Raw genomic sequence first — 19885 nt, forward strand, 5'->3', positions numbered from 1 at the left:
ATGATGATGGTGTTAATGAGTTAGAAGGCTGGTGTTTCAAGTACTGACTATAATCTGCTCCTCCTAACATAAAAAGTACAGCACTCAATGCATGGCTGACTTTTTACAGTTTTTAATGATAGAACTGAGGTTACCATAGTAAAAGCTAAAATTACAAGCATAAATACAGACTTAGAGCCAGTTTCATTAGAATTGAGACATATACTAACGCACATTAAATAATTTCATCGCTTGAGCAGCATACATGTCACTGTAACTAAGCAATAAACCCAAATACTTTTCTTTCCCTTGTGTATCCTTACAAGGTATCAGATTGCTTATTTTCTGACATTAAAATCCTAAATTTAATACATACAAACATTTTTTTAATCAGAACATGTTATCAAGGTCTTCTTAAACCCACACTTAAAAGTATATATGTGTTAAATGAGGACATTTTTCCCTCCATGATTTAGCTTAGTCTCAGGAATTTTCCTCCGTGATTCTGCGTCTGAAGTAAATCTAGCAATGTATCTACCTACATTTTGTTAACATACTAGTTGTGATACTTCTTATACTGAAATTACTTTATAACATCAATCCACTAACAAAAAAAAAAAAAAACCTGACACCTAGTCAGGTATTTTATCCACAAAATTACTCATTATCAACATGCCAATTCTCCCTTCTCAAAAGATTAAACATGCAGGTTTATGATGACAAAGTCTACATTATTCTAGAAAGTCATGGCAGTCAAAGTTACCACACATGGTAATTTTGGGAGGCTGAGACAGGAGGATCACTTGAGGCCACGCGTTTGAGACCAGCCTGAACAACATACGGAGACCCTGTCTCTATAAAAAAAATATATATTTTTAATTAGTGGGACATGGTGGTGCATGCCTGTAGTCCCAGCTACTTGGGAGGCTGAGGCAAGACAATCACTTGAGCCCAGGAGTTCAAGGATGCTGTGAGCTATGATCACGCCACTGAACTCCAGCCTGGGTGACAGCGAGACCCTGTCTCAAAAAACATACATATAGGAGAAGACTGTCAGAACAGTGCACAGATCATACGTTCCAGCCCCAGAAGATGGGGAACTGCCTCAAATCCCCCACCTCGGACGACACCTCTTTGCTTCACGAGTCTCAGTCCGAACGGGCTACCTTTGGCAAGGGGACGGAGCCGGATCAGGAGCCGCCGCAACCATATGAGGAACAAGTTTCAGTTCCAGTCTATCATCCAACACCTAGCCAGACTCGGCTAGCAACCCAACTGACTGAAGAGGAACAAATTAGGATAGCTCAAAGAATAGGCCTTATTCAGCACCTGCCTAAAGGAGTTTATGACCCTGGAAGAGATGGATCAGAGAAAAAGATCCGAGAGTGTGTGATCTGTATGATGGACTTTGTTTATGGGGACCCAATTCAATTTCTGTCGTGCATGCACATCTATCACCTGGACTGTATAGATGACTGGTTGATGAGATCCTTCACGTGCCCCTCCTGCATGGAGCCAGTTGATGCAGCACTGCTTTCATCCTATGAGACTAATTGAGCCAGGGTCTCGTCTGACTTCAGGTGAACCATCATTTTTGGGTGGTTTTGATCTTTTGTCATTGAGGCCAAAGAGCCACGGATTAGGAATTAAGATCATGCACAAAAGTTTCCTAAAAATTCCTGGATGGCTGCAGATGTTGGGGGAAAGTATGTGATTATTTTAGAAACTTAGTGGGAAAAGTAGGATGGTATTTTTATGTAAAGCCTTGACCCAGTGTTTAAAAATATAATTGTATTTAGATCTTGTTATTGCTCCAGTACATAGGAATTGTGTAAAGTGTTACAGCAGCTGTATATGTTTAAATTGTGTGTGTTGAAGATTAGGAAAAGATAGTGGTTATTTTTCCTAAATGAAATAACTTTTTTCTTCACCCCCCCCCCACCAAAATTCTTTTCTGAAGTTGCTGGCATTTGGGTCAAGGTTTTATTAAAAGCTACATTTTATAACACTGGCACAAAAAAGTAGTTTTAAGCTTGTTTGCACAGTTCTTTTTTTCCACTGGAAATGGAATTCATTGCCTTAGGTCTTTTTAAATAGTGTATTATTATCGTTGGGGCTGGCTCTATGCTTGAAAACCAGTTTATTTATAACCTGTTATAAGTGCTATATTCCGTTTGCAGTTAGGAAATGCAGAATTCAAAGTGATCTCCTAGCTTGTAAGCAAACTGAGATGCACTATCCCTTTTCTATAAAAAAAAAATGAGTTAATGTGTCAAGAAACCAACTCTAGTAAAGTGGGGTTTAATATTACCCTTTCCTGTGTGTTTTATCTAATTATTTTGGTTGTTAATATGGTGATAATTGAAAGTCAAGATAAATTTTAAATATTAAGAATTCTGATTTATTGAGCTTGAATTACGCCACCATGTTTATGTGCAAAATGAGGGTAGCACCATGGTGAAACTTAAAGAGAAGCAGCTTCTCAGTTGTAACAATTTTGATTTATTCTCTTTCCTGTGACCTCCTGCCCTCTTATCTTGAACCATAGCAAAAGGATACTGCATCTTGCATTACTGTAGTGCTAAGGTTATTGAAGTTATATAAAACACATCTCAGTCTCTGTTTCTTTGAAAGGTATCTATTAAGTCCTGCTAGCTTACTGACAAGACTAAGCAGTAAGAATAAAGATAAATGTGTTTCATGTTTTGCACACAAATGCAGAATTTGTATAACCACATGACTTCATAATTGTGATCTCAAAGAAGGAATTTCTCCTTTATCTTTCTCTTGCAGTTACTATAAGAATACTTTAAATCTCTAAGCTTCTGAAGTGTTAGAGGTAGAGCTGGTTTAGTAAAGATGTAGTAGTAATGTTTTATCCATTTAGCATGTGTTGATTTTTCCTTATGTACTCAAAGGTGACTTATTTGTTCAGCTCAGTGATATTATAGCTAAAAATCATTCATTAGCAAAAGGAGAAGCAATCTCAACCTAACAAATCAGAAGTGTTTCTTCTCATTATTTTATATTGAGTTGGATATTTGACTCTAATGCTTTTCTACATCATACAAAATTCAAGTATTGTGAAGGTTTGTCATAATTGCATTATAGAGGTATTTAGTACGTCATAAGTGCTTTTGTGAAGATTTGATATTCAACAGTAGTATCCATATGTTGGTTAATTTTCTTCTGAGCCCCATAATGGAAAGACTTCAAGATAAATTTGGAAGAAATTAATTATCAAGTTCTGTTAAATTGTTACATGTATCTTGCTTAAATTTCTGTTTATTAATTTATATCCACCCAATTACATAAAGCAAATTTGGAGGAAAAAAAAAAAAACATACATATATATGTCAAAATTTTCATTTCAAATGCCACCCTAACCCCAAAGTAGTATTACAGGAGGGGGTAACACAATCCATGGTAGGAAAAACCCCACAAAATCCTCTTTACTGGTAGAAATAATCAGAAAATTGTCTTTTAATACTCACTGGAGGTAGGATCAGATCACCTGAAAGTGGCATGAATTTTTATCAGAAGGGAACATGGGACTTTTTCATAGATTCATTCTTTAAGCATCAGTGATGAAGAACAGTAATAAAACTCTAAGTCTAAATGCAAATGCATTAAATACTCAGCTACGAAGCCCAAATATGTAAAGCTAAACAGACCAGGTTCTGAGAACTAAGGAGGACAATCATAATAAACACATTTATTTCAAGTCTCCTAAACTTAATCTGCAATATAATTCAACTCCTGGCAACCCTAACAAAATGTAATATTTCATTTCCCAGCTTTAAATACAACCAGAGCCAAAAAGAGAAAAAAATTAGCTAGGCGTGCTGGTGTGCGCCTATAGTCCCAACTACTCGGGAGGCTGAAGCAGGAGGATCACTTCAGCCCAGGAGTTGGAGGCTGCAGTGAGCTATGATCATGCCTGTGAGTAGCTACTGCACTCCAGCCTGGGAATATAGCAAGACCCCATCTCTCTCTCTCTCTCTCCCTTTTTTAAAGGAAGAGGACTTTTTTGTTTTTTAATTTCAGAGTATTATGGGGGTATAAACATTTTGGTAACATAAACTGCTTTTGCACAGTTTGATTCAAAGTTATAAGTGTGCCCATCACCAGATAGTGTGCACTGTACCTGTTAGGTGTGCATTTACTCATCCTCTCCTCTCCCCCCGATCTGTTTGATCTCTGATGAGTTTTTTTTCTGTATGTGCACATAAGTGTCGTCCAATTAGTGCCAATTTAATGGTGAGTACATGTGATGTTTGTTTTTCCATTGTTGTGATATTTCACTTAGAATAATGGTTTCCAGTTCCATCTAGGTTAATACAAATGGTATTAGTTTACCATTTTTTATGGTTGAGTAGTACTCCATGGTATACATATACCACATTTTATTAATCCATTCATGTATTGATGGGCACTTGGGTTGTTTCCACACTTTGCAATTGTGAATTGTGTTGCTATAAACATGTGAAGACACCATCTCTTAAAAAAAAAAAAAACTAGGAAAAACTGTTCAAAAGTTAGGTGTTACAGATATTCATTTGTGTAGAAAGCCTCTCTAAATCCTCCATAGATTGAACACCTTCTGACAGTATACACTTAATGTCTCTGTCTTTCCAAAATCACTATCATCTTTGAACACTTAGTATTTTCCAAATCTTAATGCCCAAAAGACAAATGTATAAGACAAACATCATCTCACCTCTATGATGCTGATATTCTAAAAGTAAAGATCAAAAATTAGTTACATATACTACATGTAAGAGATAAACCGTTAACCTCTTAGAAGAAACAAAGGCATAAATCTTCATAGCCTTGAATTAAGCAATGGTTTTTTAGATATGACACCAAAAGTTCAACAGAAGAAAAAAACGATAATTGGACTTCACCAAAATTAAAAACTTAAAATATTAACCATCAGAAAGTGAAAAAACACAACCCACAGAATAGAAGATAATACTTGCAAATCATATATCTGATAAGGGATTTTAATCTACAACATATAAAGAACTCTTATAATTCAATCTACAAAGACAAATAAACCAATTTTAAAAATGAGAAAAAGATATGAATGACATTTCTCCAAAGATGATATACCAATGGCTAATAATTGCATGAAAAGATGCTCAACACATCATTAGCCATTAGGGAAATACAAATTAAAACCACAATGAGATACCACTTCATACCCGTTAGGATGGTTAGAATCAAAAAGACAGTAAGTGTTGGCAAGGATGTGGAAAAATCAGAAAACTCATATAATGCTGGGAGGAATATAAATGTGCAGCAGCTTTGGAAAAACAGTGTGGCAGTTCCTCAAGAGGTTAAACACAGACTTACCATATGATCCAGCAATCCCACTCCTAGGTACATATATCCTCAAGAGAAATGACACCATTTGTCCACACACAGAAACTCATACATAAATGTTCATAGCAGCATTATTCATAATAGCCAAAAAGTGAAAAAACCCAAATGTCCATCAGCTGATGAATGGATAAATAATTATGGCATATCCATGCAACAGAATATTATTCAGCCATAAAAAAGGAATGAACTGATACATGCTACAACATGAATGTACTTTGAAAACACTATACTAAGTGAAAGAAACTAGACACAAATGACCACATATTATATGATTCCATTTATATGAAATGTCGAGAATAAACAAATTTATAGAGAAAGAAAGATTTAGTGGTTACCTAGGGCTAGAGGTTAGGGGGAAGGAGTGACTGCTAATGAGTACAGGAATTTTTTTTCTGTCTTCATGACAGCAAGTGGTGCTCTCATTTGAGACAAATGTTCTATAATTGATTGTGGTGAGAGTTGTACAACTCTACGAATAGCACTGAACTATACCCTTTAAATGTGTGAAACTGTGTGGTATGTGAATTATATTTCAATAAAGCTGTTATTAAAAATAACAGTAATTATGTTTATAAAGTACTGTGAATTACAGGGTATTAAGGAAACAAATAAATGGAATCATAACCTAATCTAGAGAAACAGGGCAGGGTTAAGTGAAGACCCGATGCATAAGCGTTTTAAAGCATGACAGACAGTGCATGGCACATCTGAATAGCTACTTGTAGCTAAGAGAATTCAAGAACGGCTGGAGTGACAAGGGGGAAGAGACTGTAATACCACAACTTATATTTATAGAACCTTCACCTATGTGCCAGGCACTGCTGCTTACTCTAAGTCCTTAAATATATCACTGCACTTAATAACAACTTGAGGTTCGGATGGTTATTATCCCCATTTTACAAATGACACTTCACCAACCCTTTCCTGGAAATTGCCTATCAATTACAACAGATATAGTTTGTATATTCAATCCTGTATAGTAATCAAATACACTATATATTTATACACAAGTTTCTTTGGTTGAGCACTACATGACGTACTTAAGAGGCCGTGTTTATACTATAGTCATCCTTTGGTATATGTGGGGAATTGGACCTCCACATATACCAAAATCCACTCATATTCAAGTACCACAGTCAGTCCTGCAGAACCCAATACATAATAAGTCAGCCCTCTGTATACACAGGTTTTGCACCCCATGAATATTGTATTTTCAATCCACATTTTGTTGAAAAAATCCATGCAGAAGTGGAACTGTGCAGTTCAAACCCATGTTAAAGGGTCGGCTATACTTAGCCTTTAAGCTCTGGAATCATACTCAGCAAGGCACACAGTTCTGAGAATTTAGACTTCCTAAAAGACATAACCTGTCTCACACTTAACTTGGATTATTCATTACATTTACTCATTATGTAATTAAAATTATCACTATTTTTGTGTGTCTGTATGTATGTGTACACAGTCTGAGCCAGTACAGTGCAATATACTTAGAACTTATTAGTACTTGTGCAATTGAATGAACCAAGCTTTGGTTTCTATCTTGAACATCTTGGTAGATGGTAATGCCTTTTACTGAGCCTAAGAAAGGGTGGTTGAGAGAATTTTTGAGTTCAGTGTTGGACAAGTTAAGCTGGAGAAACTATGAGACATCAAAGTCAAGATGAATAACAGGCAGATGGATCTATGGGCCTGGTCCTCAGAAGAACTGGACCAAAGAGATAAACGTGAAGATTATGGGCACATAAGATGGTAATAACTCAACCCATGCTAACAAATGAAATACCTAAGGAGCAAACAGAGCAAGAATGCCTTAAAACATCGGGTTTCAACTTTCAGCAAAAATCAAAACACAGATGACTAGGTCCCATCCCAAGAGTTTCTGATTCTTTAGGTCCAGGTGGAGCCTGATAATTTTCATTTCTAACAAGCTACCAGGTGAAGTTGATGTTGCTGGTCTGGGGAACCATTCTTAGAGAACCAATGACCTAGAACAAAGCCCTACAGAAAGAACTACAATAGTTAGCAGGTAAGGAACTTACAAAGGACACCAAGAGGAGCCTAGAATAAGGTAGGAGAAAGACTTGCTGAGTTCATGAATCCTTAATCCCTCTTTCACAAAAGTGATTGTTTTTAGTGGAGGGGTGGGTGGGAAGCAAGATGAGGAAGAAGGAAATTAAGGGGATTTAAAAAAAACAAAGCATGTCCCTATGGCTTCAAAATTCCCAGAAACTTCACAACTATAAAAACAGATAAAGGGACAAACCAAGGGATGATCCTGTGAGGACACGATGTGAGGACGGCCATCAGCCTCCGAAGAAACCAACCCTGAACTCAACTTGATCTTAGACTTCTAGACTCCAGAACTGTGAGAAAATAAATCTCTATTGTTTAAAAAAAAAAAAAAAAAGAGAAGGGGATCCAAATTCTTCTCTTCCTAACAGCCCTCCACAGGCTAACATCTACAAACTGCAGATTCTACTTCCAAGTTTAGCTCCCCGTGGAGATGGGAGTTGTCCTAGCTACTAAATTCTAATTTGTGACATTTGGTAAAAGTTAATCTACTTCATAAATTATGATTTCATGATCTTAGTTTTGATATAGTAATTTACACAGAAAAGACTCTCTCGCCTCCCAAAGAGTTAAGCAAAATATCATCTCAATTCCTATAAAGCCTAGATTCCACTCTAGGAGTAGCCCTTGGGCAGGTCACTATTTCACAGCGTCACGGTGAGGATTAGACTGCTTAGCACAGTACCTAGGTGGTACTATAATTATGCAGAGTGATCCTGTCTACTTTGTTCAAAGCAAATAAAAATTGGTGATCATTCTTCCATAATCTTTTTTCATAGCTGGGACAGTTCCAGAAATGTTACTAAGACATAGTGGGACTACACAAAATTTAAAGGATGAATAGCCTATGCTTAAAATATCTGCAAAGAGCCCTAGAAATTAATGCATATGAAAACACACTATTTTGTTTTCAGAGTATATTCCAGAGGATGAACTATGTTTGCTTAAATTAAGGATCCCAGGGAGGCAAACACTGGTAGCAAGACTTAATTCCCTTAGATCCATCCACACTATTCAATTCCATGATCTCTTTACAAGCCCTGACAACTCTTAGCCTCTTTACTACTTCCATTATTCATCAGAAATAGGAAACACATCTAGCTCAAATCAAAGGCAAGTCCCTTATTCTTTGCTGCACTTGCCCCAAAACTACTTAAATTGGATTTAAAAAGGGATTTTTCCAAAGAAAAAACAATTTCTTAGCCTTTAATCAATTCTTCTTTAACCCCAGGAAACACCATAAAATTTGTTTCCCATATCTAATAAGTAACCATTTAGCACTACTTTCTAATTATAAAGCCTATTCTAGACAGAGTATTCAGACCCACTGCTGGCCATGAGAAAAACAACTACTAAAGGGAGTTTTCTTGAGGAGACTCCTGTATCTCAACATTTTCTGCACAAACAAGATACTACAGAATCACTTGATGGGAGCAAAGGCATTTAAATTTCTATCCTGTTAACTAGCCTAACATAGTACAAATTTCCTGTACAACCAGACACAGGCAAATTAACAGATAGTATTATCCAGGTCCAAATAACTAATTCTAGCTGATAGAGAAATAAATTCTAAAAATCATCTCCATGTGATATCCTGCTATTCAAACCTGGAGGTTTAATTAGAATACTCTTACCAGTAAACTGTTTTGAGGTCTCATGAAAGAAACTATCATTTAAGGAGCCAGGAATTACTCCCTTATTTTTGTTCTCGTTAGACTTCATGCATGTAACTTTGCAACTACTTCACCCTTCCTTGCTGCTGGAATTATATTTACATTTTTTGGAGAGCCTCCTTGCTTTGTCCCAGCTCCCAGTGGCCCCTCTGCTGCTCTGTCCTCCTGTAATCCCATTACTATTCTTCCTATAGTCCTAGAACTGATCCAATGCCTATTTTCTAAATTGTACTATCTGCTAGACAGGGGTCGGAGGAGTAGGCGTGGGGAGAGGGTCAAGAAATAGTGTATTCTGGTGTGGATACATGTGACATGACTCACCTATTCTAACCAATTGTTCTATAGCCTGTCCTGACCAAGAGACTCAGATTGTAAACTCTGGCTCATTCTCCTAGACTTGTCCTTGACCCCAACCTAACCCTTTAGACTGGGTATGGCATCCCTGGCCACCTGCCTTGTACCTAAAACTTTCTACTAAAGACAGAAGAGTTTCAAAATTAATTATGGCCATACTTATAAAAAAGGAAACTAACATTCAAATATTTCTTCCATTCTTGGTACTGTGCTAGGTATTTTCTAGCTCAAGATCTACCAAAGGACATTAACACAGTAATGCCTCATTCCATGGAGAAAACGGTGGAACTTCACTATCTTCATATTTAAGAAAATAAAGCCACCAATACTAGATAATGTTAATACAGAAGATTATTTTTAATGTTTCCTTTAACAGAGCTGCTTCTCCTTTTTCATTATGTGAAGAGTAGTTCACTGCAATACCAAGGAATCTGGTTTACAACTTCTAATCAACTGTCATCTCACCTTACAAATACTGCTTTACCAAAAAGAAAAGGCCACACCTTAAATGTGACTGGCACAAGTGCTCTTTACAGTATTTAAATCAAATTCTAAAATTTAAAAGAATCACCTTTGTATATTCACTATTATAAGAGTCATTAGTACGCTCAATGGGATATACGTTCTCCCAGCGTCTCTTAACCTAATCCGCACATGTTCAACATTTCAGGTGTTCTGCTTGTTGCAGCCCTTCCAAAACATGGATCACTTTCAACAGATTCTCAACCATCTTTGAAGCGTTTGTGCCACACTTTTATTTCTGGTATACTGCATCGTCCCCGAAAGCCTTCTGAATCATCCAAATAGTTTCTGCGGAGGAATGTTCAAACTTAACAAAATCTGATGCAGATTCATTGCTCTACTTGCTCAGTCACTTATAATGCAATGGCCACACAGCACACATGCTCACTTAACAGCCTCTAGTGTCCCACTAACTAGTACAGTGAAGTCGTCATCGTTCACACATGCACATTCCAGCCCACTCTCCTTGGCTGCCAGGTTATATCGGTGTCGCACAAACCATTCTCACTGTATTAACAATGGCTGGATATTTTCAGGACAGCACTTGTATATATAAAGTTACCAGAAAGTTTAAGTTAAAAAAAACCTCCTCTTACAAAGGAAGCAGTCAAAAGATATCCATTGTTAGTGAAATAAAAATCAATATATATAGTATTACCAAAGTGACTAGAGAGCTAAAAATGATGTAACTGTACAAAAAAGGTAAAGAGTGAGGTAATGGTGTTGGAAAATAAGTCTTCACAGGCCTCTCTACAGGTCTTGCAAGCAAGGCGTTGCTACTCTGTTTTGGACAATATTTTCAAGGATGTTCATATAACAAACAGCCTTAGAAGATAGAGGTAATGTCTTCCTCCAGAGCAAAGGGCAGGTGTGCTTATTGAACATTATGAAATATTTGGTAGAACTACACTGTCTTCATATGTGCCTCATACAAACTGAGTCATGCTGTGGGTGTGAAGTGCACACCACATTTCTAAGACTTGGGAGAAGTCTTAGAAGTCATGTAAAATGTCTTACTAACTAGTTTTATAATATACTGAGTATATGTCAAGATGACAATGATTTGGATATATTCGGCTAAATTAAATATATTAAAATTTTTGGAATCCCTAAGCTCAAGGGTTTCTTCACCACTAGGTGAACAGACGTTACATGGCCCTCTTGGCAATGCCCTGTGAGAATCAGGGCTCAGGAAACCGGTATGTAAGTGCTGACACTCTGGCTACTGCTATTGCTGGGAGTAACACATTGCACTTTATCTCTGACCCAGGAGAATTGTGTCTTCTACCAGCATCCATTAAACTGTTGCAGGCTACCCTGCTGGCTTTCAAGTAAAGTAAATATCTCAGTCCCCTTAGGCTAGATGCAGTGGCTCAAGCCTGTAATCCCAGCACTTTGGAAGGATGAAGTGGGAGGATTGCATTAGGCCTGGAGTTTGAAACCAGCATGGGCAACATAGCAAGACTTGATCTCTACAAAAAGTAAATTAAATTTAAAAATCTCAGAACTTTCTCAGTTCTTTCTTTTTTTTTTTTTTGAGACAGAGTCTCACTCTTTTGCCCAGGCTAGAGTTAGTGCCATGGCGTCAGCCTAGCTCATAGCAACCTCAAACTCCTGGGCTCAAGCAATCCTTCTGCCTCAGCTTCCCAAGTAAATTAAATTTAAAAATCTCAGAACTTTCTCACGCCTGGCTAATTTTTTTCTATATATTTTTAGTTGTCCGATTAATTTCTTTCTTTTTTAGTAGAGACGGGGTCTCGCTCTTGCTCAGGCTGGTTTCGAACTCCTGAGCTCAAGTAATCCACCCGCCTTGGCCTCCCAGAGTGCTAGGATTACAGGCGTGAGCCACCACACCCGGCTACTTTCTCAGTTCTTGACAGGTGATATATGGGAGTAGAATCTTGACTATTACCGCAGAAAGTCAACAGAGAATGCTTAAAATTGACAAACCAAGAAACTGGGCAGAGTGCGCATGCTCACAACTATAATCCTAGCACTCTGGGAGGCTGAGGTAGGAGGATCGCTTGAGGCCAGAGTTTGAGACTGCCCTGAGCAAGAGAAGACCCCCGTCTCCACAAAAAACAGAAAAACTGGCCCGGCATGGTGGCACACGCCTGTAGTCCCAGCTACTTGGGAGGCTAAGGCAGGAGGATCTCTTGAGGCCAGGAGTTTGAGGTTACAGTGAGCTATGATGACACCACTGCACTACAGCCCCAGGCAACAGAGCAAGATGCTGTCTGAAAAAATAAAAAGAAACAAGAAACTGAAGTATACGCATATTAATGTGGGAGATTATCACTACAAGAATCAAAAACAGAAACAACTGAAGTGGTTCCCCTAGAGAGAAAACTGAGGTGAGGAGGGGTGAGGCGAGGGGACTACCACTTTCACAAGTGCTTCTGAACCACTGTATTTGTATTTTTCCCCCACCAATAACATGCATTTCAGAAAGAAGGCTTTACTGGCTACTTGGGGGTGGAGGGAAGGCTGTACAAGAAAAACCTTTTTCCAGTATTTTCATCCACTAAAAGTGGGTGAAAGCATCAAGAAAAGTACTTATAAATATGCTGTGTTCATCACAGTTCTAGAAGGGAATGACCCTCTCACCAATAATCATCTCAACCCAGAGAAAAGTCTCAATATATCTCAAACAAAGTACCTCATGTCTCACTTTTAAGACTTTTAAATAAAATAGTTTACTAGCTGTCTACACAGTAGGATCCTACACCCTCTGCTACACAGAACACATTACTGGCTTCAGCATATAAATATATATCCTTACACATAATTTCCTGTAATTGTAGATTCTAACTTATCCCATAAACCACCATTGTTTTAAAACTGAAATTAAAATTAATGTACGATATTGGAGATAACTAGGTATAATCTGAGGCTCCTTAGAACAGAACAGAAATATGTTCCTGGCAGGGAGAATAAAATATACTCTATTATGAGAAAAAAGAGACAAATTGCTAATTAAGGTTGAAAAGGTAATTCACATTTAATCATCAGAATATTCTAATAAAAATTTTAAATTAAAAATTACGTTGTATGGTAGGCAGGGGAAGACTGTTTCCATTAGTATAATTCCATATAAATTATGGGGAAGTTTTCTTTTAAAAATCTGAAAGAGCAAAATCTATCCACTGTCCTCCCCTCTCTACTCTGCCACTAGATTATACTTCCTATCCAGCTAGACAGTTACAACATTTGCCTTCATGCTAAATCTAATTTTTAAGGAAGATAAACGAAGAGCATACAAATTTTTCCCGTGATAAGCTAAATAAATCGTTACTGAGCTGACCTAAGTAGTAGAAGATCTAATTAGGAACTAGCTCTGGCTTTATTGAAAATATACTTACTTTATTTAAATTAGCATTGGTTAACTTTAACATATCATTACTGCTTCAATCACAGTGGCCTCATTCAACCTAGTTAAGTCACGGGGAGCTACACACAGCAAATAAAACATAAAGGTCTTTGTGACATTAGTGTTCCACTAAGCTGTTCCCAATTTCTTTTTTGCTTCTAAGCATTCTTCACCAGGAAAGTGTTTTGCGTAGTGAAGCTCCTCTGTAGGTCAGACTGCCCGAGTCTGAATTCCAGCTCCAACACTTACTAGAGCTAGGCGAGGTCCTTAATGTAAGACTCAGTTTTCCATGAGAAAAAAGGGGCAAGAATATTTACCTCCTAGAGTTATTATAAAGATTAAAATAATCTTATAAAATAAGATAATACATATAAAGTGTTTAGCATAAGGCCTAGTCCACAGTAACAAAGAAATAAAGCTATTAATATTGTCACACCTCACTTTGTGGAAAGCTACCTTCAGTAGGAAACAGATGTTCCATCTGCACACTGGGGAACATACTCAAACCTACAGTGAGGTTTTTTTAATCACAGAAGGTCCCTGACTTACGATGGCTAACCGTAAGATTTTTCAACTTTACCATGGTGCAAAAGTAAAACATTCAGTAGAAACCACACTTCAAATTTGGAATTTTGATCTGTTTTCACTTTTAGTACAGTATCCAATAAATTACATAAGATATTCAATACTTTATTATAAAATAGGCTCTGTGTTAGAAGATTTTGCCCAACTGTAGGCTAATGTAAGTGTTCTGAGAACATTTAAGGTACGCTAGGCTATGCTATGATGTTCAGTAAGTCAGTTGTAGTAAATGCATTTTTAACTTACAATTTTTCAACGTATGATGGGTTTACTGGGACTTACATCAAGGAGCATCTGTATTCTCTTTACCATTAATTAAACCACCACTGAAAGCTACAAGATACAATTTCACCAAAAAGATGCCAGAGGCTTGAAGACACATGATGTATCTGAGCAAGCCAAAACTCAGTCCCTTTTCCGCCCACAGAATATACACTCCTTAAACTTAGCACAGGTTTGTTTGCCTTGGTACCACTGTGGAACACAATGGGTTCCAAAAGCAAAAATTTTAAATTTTTCAATTATTTTTAAAATAATGGAAATAACACTTTTAAATACAATTAAAACATAAACTATTTCATAGCTAAATTTCTCATTTTACATTCTTTCCTATCTTCATTCGCACAACAAATGTTTTCTCAGCATTATTAGGCATGGAATAGAGTGAACAAATGACAAAACCTTCAAGGAATTAATATTCTGGCAGTGAGACAATAAATCATAGTCATAATAAGTAAATTATATGTTAAAATAGAATATGCTTCAAGAAGGTACTGCCAAAGGGGGAAACAGACTTGGGGAAGGGAGGTTGGAAGTGCAGAGAAAGAGGGGCAGTTTTAACTAGGGTGGTCAGTATACTTCCTTAGGAAGGTGATGTGTGAGAAAAGATTCCAAGGAGGTGAGGAAGGTAGGTGTGCACAGGAAACAGCCAAAGCAAATCCTAAGGCAAGCGTATGCCTAGCTGATTAACACCACCACCACTACCTAACAAATAAGCAAACATGTCAGCCATTGTTGTCAGTTTCTTAACAATGCATCCCTCTCCCCCCACCCAAAAAATTTGTGCTAACCAAAAAAGAAATTCATTCATTCAACAAACGTTTACTGAACAACCACCATGTACTAGATAATACCCTCAGTGCTAAGGACACAGAAAAGAACATGACAGGCACCAGTTTCTATTCTAAGTCTTATATAAAGACCTCAGGAAAGGGCCTGAGGTTGACTACAAAGCCTATTTAATATGTATAAGGAATATTTTTTTCCTGCTCTTTGGCTTATTGTGCCTTCACGGCTTTTTCTTTTAAAAATAGCACAGATTTACACAAATTTGATCTCTAAATAAGTGGAATGATACTGTACCGAAAGTATCTGAAAATCTCTATCTTTAGATCACAGATATCTGGCTCTTAAGTTTCTTTACCTAAAGAAATGACAATTTCAAAAGTACAGAAGTTGGCTCACCCTGTAATTGCAGCACTCTGGGAGGCTGAGGTAGAAAGATCCTGTAAGGCCAGGAGTTCAAGACCAGCCTGGCCAACACAGCAAAACCCTTTCTCTACAAAAAACTTAAACATTAGCCAGGTTTGGGGGCGCATGCCTGTAGTCCCAGCTACTCAGGAGGCTGAGGCAGAAGGATCGCTTGACTCTAGGAGTTCGAGGCTACAGTGAGCTACAATTATGCCACTATACTTCAGCCTTGGCAACACAGTGAGACCTTGCCCTCCCCACCCCAAAAAACCAGTATTGATTACTTTCTTTTCCCCCATTAGGTTAAAGGATACTCTTAAGATTAATTGAAAACACATTTCTACATGTTAAGGAATGTATGTGAGAGAAAACAGAACAAGAAATATTAATGCTACATTAACCTTATAGCCTAACTTACTTTTTTTATTTTTTTGAGACAGAGTCTTATTGTGCTGTCCAGGCTAGAGTGCCGTGGCGTCAGCCTAGCTCACAGCAACCTCAAACTCCTGGGCTCAAGTGATCCTCCTGACTCAGCCTCCCGGAGTGCTAGGATTATAGGCATGAGCCACCACGCCCAGTCTAACTTACTTTTTCATAAAGATAATTCCTGAAAAACACATTACTCCCTTGTCTTGCTGTCAGGTAACTGTGAAGTATTTGAGTAAAAGAGCTTCTCTTCTAACCTTAACCATCAGTCTCCCCTGAGGATTGGACTAAATAAAATGAAAACATGCTTCACCAGACTCAGCATTACATTAGCTACCTGTGTCATCCATGTTTTCAAGGCATCGTCGGTACCTTAAGGGTAGAAGTACTCTCTCTCTCTACCTAAATGTCCTATCAGGCAAATTAAGAACTACCCTAGAAGATTAGCAAATATAAAAACTGTGTCAGCAAGGATGTGAAAAAATCGTTGTGCTGTACAACTGCAAATACTCTGACCCAGGAGTTCCACTTCGAAGAATTTATTGCACAAAAGAACATAGGAACAAGGTTATTCACTGCAGCATTGTGTGTAACAGAAAAAACACAGTGAAAACTACGTTTCCTATACTCCCTTGCATTCAGATGGGTCTGTAACACTAAATTCTAGCAAATCAAACATAATTCAAAGTGCCGTAAAGTGGCAGTTTCTAGAAACCTTCCTTTAAAAAGGCTAGGTGTAGCATCTGCTCCTTGCATCCCCCTGCTCAGAATGCGTTGCAATAGCTGGAGAGCCAGGTAGGTCAGTGAGGACACAGGCAACACAGCACTAACAGTGTAGAAAAAGCCCAGACAATCAGCAATGTGATTGGGGGGGCGGGGGGATGATGATAGATTGCATGGCTATCTTGACTGTGGCATTTGTTATATAGGTACATACAACTGCCAGAACTCATTGGACTGTAAGCTTAATATCTGTGCACTTTACTGTCTTTGTTATGCCTCAGTTTAAAGAGAGTAAAAGAAAAAGAACAATACCACAAGTGCTATATGAGCCCTAGACCACCTATCTGAACTTTTATAAGAGAAAAAAAATACTTTTTTAAGTCATTGTGATTTTAGGTTTTCTCTCTCAAATACACTCTTCATATACCAATATGTAAAGAATTTAAAAATCTTCTGTTTAATTAACAGTCTATAGAGTATGCTACCATATATACAAGTGTGTGTATATGTGTGTGTGTGTGTGTATGTATGTGTGTGTTTAAGAGCAGCCAGGCATAGTGGCTCACACCTGTAATCTCAACACTTTGGGAGGCCAAAGTGGGAGGACCACTTGAGACCAGGAGTTCAAGACCAGCCTGGGCAATGTAGTGAGACCCTGTCTCTACAGAAAAATAATTTTAAAAGTTAGCTGGGTGTGGTGGTGGGCACCTATTGTCCTAGCTAGTTGAGAATCTCGTACCACCCTCCAGAATCTCCACGTATTCAGCTACCTGGAAGCCAGAGCAAGACCCTGTCTCTGATTTAAAAAAAAGAAAGGAAAGAAAGGAAAGAAAGGAAAGAAAGGAAAGAAAGGAAAGAAAGGAAAGAAAGGAAAGAAAGGAAAGAAAGAAAGAAAGAAAGAATGTAGGGAGACTAGAATATATACTAGAACGTTAAGAAACTAGTAACATGGGTTGCTTCCAGAGAAGGGGAAAGTGTGCCCAAGAGACAGAACAAAGAGAAAATCTTTTGTACCTTTTACACTTCAAATCATGTGAACACATTATTCAAAAAAACTGTTCTTTCATCCTACAAATATACAGTTTAAATTTATTTTGAAATTTTGGTATATGCAGATTTCAATGATTTGAAGATTTATATAAGACTTTGGTTTCAAGACAATCCCACATTGAACTAATTACCCAAGAACCACTAGATACAAAAATGACCAAAATAAATGTCGGAATGGGGGAAAAGTAAAGGAGAATGCTGAGAACAGGAGCAAGAAAACATTTAAACCAAAAAGAGAAGCACTGGGGTTGTCATTTTGCTGCTTGAAATATAGACTATGTATCTTTTAATTTCTCATTATCTGCTCTTAGGGTAGCACAAAGGTGGTTAGTTAAATCAAAAAGACCAACTAGTCTGCTGCCCTCTTCATTTGCTGGCAAATTAATAAACTTCTCTTTCCTTTTCCTAAAAAAAAAAAAAAAAAAAAAAAAAAAAAATAAATTAATTAATTAAAGAGACCAACATATATGACTTCTGATTAACTGAAGTCATATAAAGCTTTTTTCTTACTAGAGGAGTCCAGGTTCTAAAGAGTTACAAATAGGATCATTTGAAAGTCTACGAATCACTTTAGAAATTGAAATAAAATGAGGGTTTCTGACCGTAAGTCTTAGAATCATTTTCAAAATTATTTTAAAATATGCATATATAAACTCTATTACCTTTTCATGGCATAAACAATGTAACAAGAGTTTCTCAAAATCTACCTACTTTTACCAGATCATTTAATTTTGCAATCATCCAAGTCTTGGCCTATATTTGTGTAGCTGTGATAAGTGTATATAATGTTATTCAATTTTCATGTACTTTTTTCTATGTAATACTGATAATTAAATTACACAAAATAAAAAATACTCCTTTACTTCAGAAATATCCGTAAAATTTTGGATTTTCCTTTTTGAAAGCAATGCCAAAAAAATGACTATCCAAAAAAAAAAAAAAAAATGACTATCCAGATCATAAGATAGAAGCCACCAAATATCAACTGATCCATCCTAATTAAAAACAATCTCTTAAGAGATAAATACATTTAAAACCCATAAAGGAGACATCACTTACACCTTTTGGCTGACAGTACAGATGGAGCAGTCCTAGTCCAAAAATCTGAAATCCAAAATGCTCCAAAATCCAAAACTTTCTGAGCACTGACATGACACCACAAACGGAAAATTCCACACTTCACTTCATGTGACAGGTCGCAGTCAAATCACAGCACACAACAATGAAGGTGACGTTGTTAACGCTGCAGAAAAAATGCTGCTTTAGGAAAAACTCCTCGAACTGTGCTTTCCTCTAAACTCCACCACAATCAACACAGAAGATGACTTCTGTGACCAAATGTCACAGGTTTTCCCCATGCACACCAAGCAGCAGACACCAGCTAAGTGTCCTCTAATTCGATTCTGACACTATCTACCTGGAGATAGCGTCAGATCCAACAGGGTGAGGGCTCAGTCCCCAAAACTGCCCCCAACACACACCAGTTCCATGTTCAGGCCTCCAGAGCTTCGGACCAACTAGCTTCAAGTTGAGGTTTCCATGGCCTCTCTATGGGTTTAATTTGTTGGAGTGGCTCAAAAAACTCAGAGAAAAACTTACTTAGGTTTACGGGTTTATTACACACGGTGTTAGGTTATCAAGTATGAAATGTTTTATTTCCTTAAGTACTACATTACACAGTTGTTATCTCTAACACTTTCACTTTTATACTTCTTATTTTTATTGTGAAGGTACATCCTCATTCTTTCAAAAGTACTGTTTGGCTTGTGATTATCTTTCAAATTTTTTTTTTTAGAGCAATTTTTGTGAAACCGTGGATAAGTCAAAAATTTGTGTTATTCTCGAATGTGAGTTCTGTGGTGGAACCAATGCAGTGCAGACAGCTCAAAAATATCAACGGAGTGTTTGGGAAGGATATGGCTGATTCATGCACAGTACATTGACAGTTTGAGAAGTTCTGCTGTGGTGATTTTAATCTTGAAAAATGAGCCACGTAGGTGACCTGAGACCAAGGTGGATGATGAAGTGAAAGTTGTAGTGGAACTGAATCCATCTCAACCTACTCATGAATTAGCAGCAAGGTTCAACGTTACTATTCCAACAATACTGGACCATTTGAAACAAATCAGCAAGATAAAGAAGCTGTATAGATGGGTTCTGCAGGAATTAAACGAGTGTCAGAAATCATCTAGAAGCTTGCCTTTCTTTGTTGTGAGGACATAAAGAGGACCCATTTCAACACCCTATTGTTACATGTGATGAAAAATAGATTCTTTTT

General features: G+C 37.3%; 1 protein-coding gene and 2 pseudogenes across 2 annotated transcripts in view; 2 read left to right on the plus strand and 1 right to left on the minus strand.

The window, feature by feature from the left end:
* FBXO34 (F-box protein 34) overlaps window positions 1-19885 on the minus strand; it is a 74308-nt gene that overhangs the window by 39776 nt on the left and 14647 nt on the right. The gene's annotated exons all lie outside the window — the stretch shown is intronic.
* Window positions 1052-3314, plus strand: LOC105825889 (annotated as a pseudogene). The gene has a single exon (XR_001138286.1). The product of XR_001138286.1 is annotated as an RING finger protein 11 pseudogene (transcript).
* LOC105825839 overlaps window positions 17782-19885 on the plus strand; it is a 16805-nt pseudogene continuing 14701 nt past the window's right edge.

The sequence above is a fragment of the Propithecus coquereli genome, unplaced genomic scaffold (genome assembly GCF_000956105.1).
Source record: "Propithecus coquereli isolate 6110/MARCELLA unplaced genomic scaffold, Pcoq_1.0 Scaffold83, whole genome shotgun sequence".
NCBI classification, from domain to species: domain Eukaryota; kingdom Metazoa; phylum Chordata; class Mammalia; order Primates; family Indriidae; genus Propithecus; species Propithecus coquereli.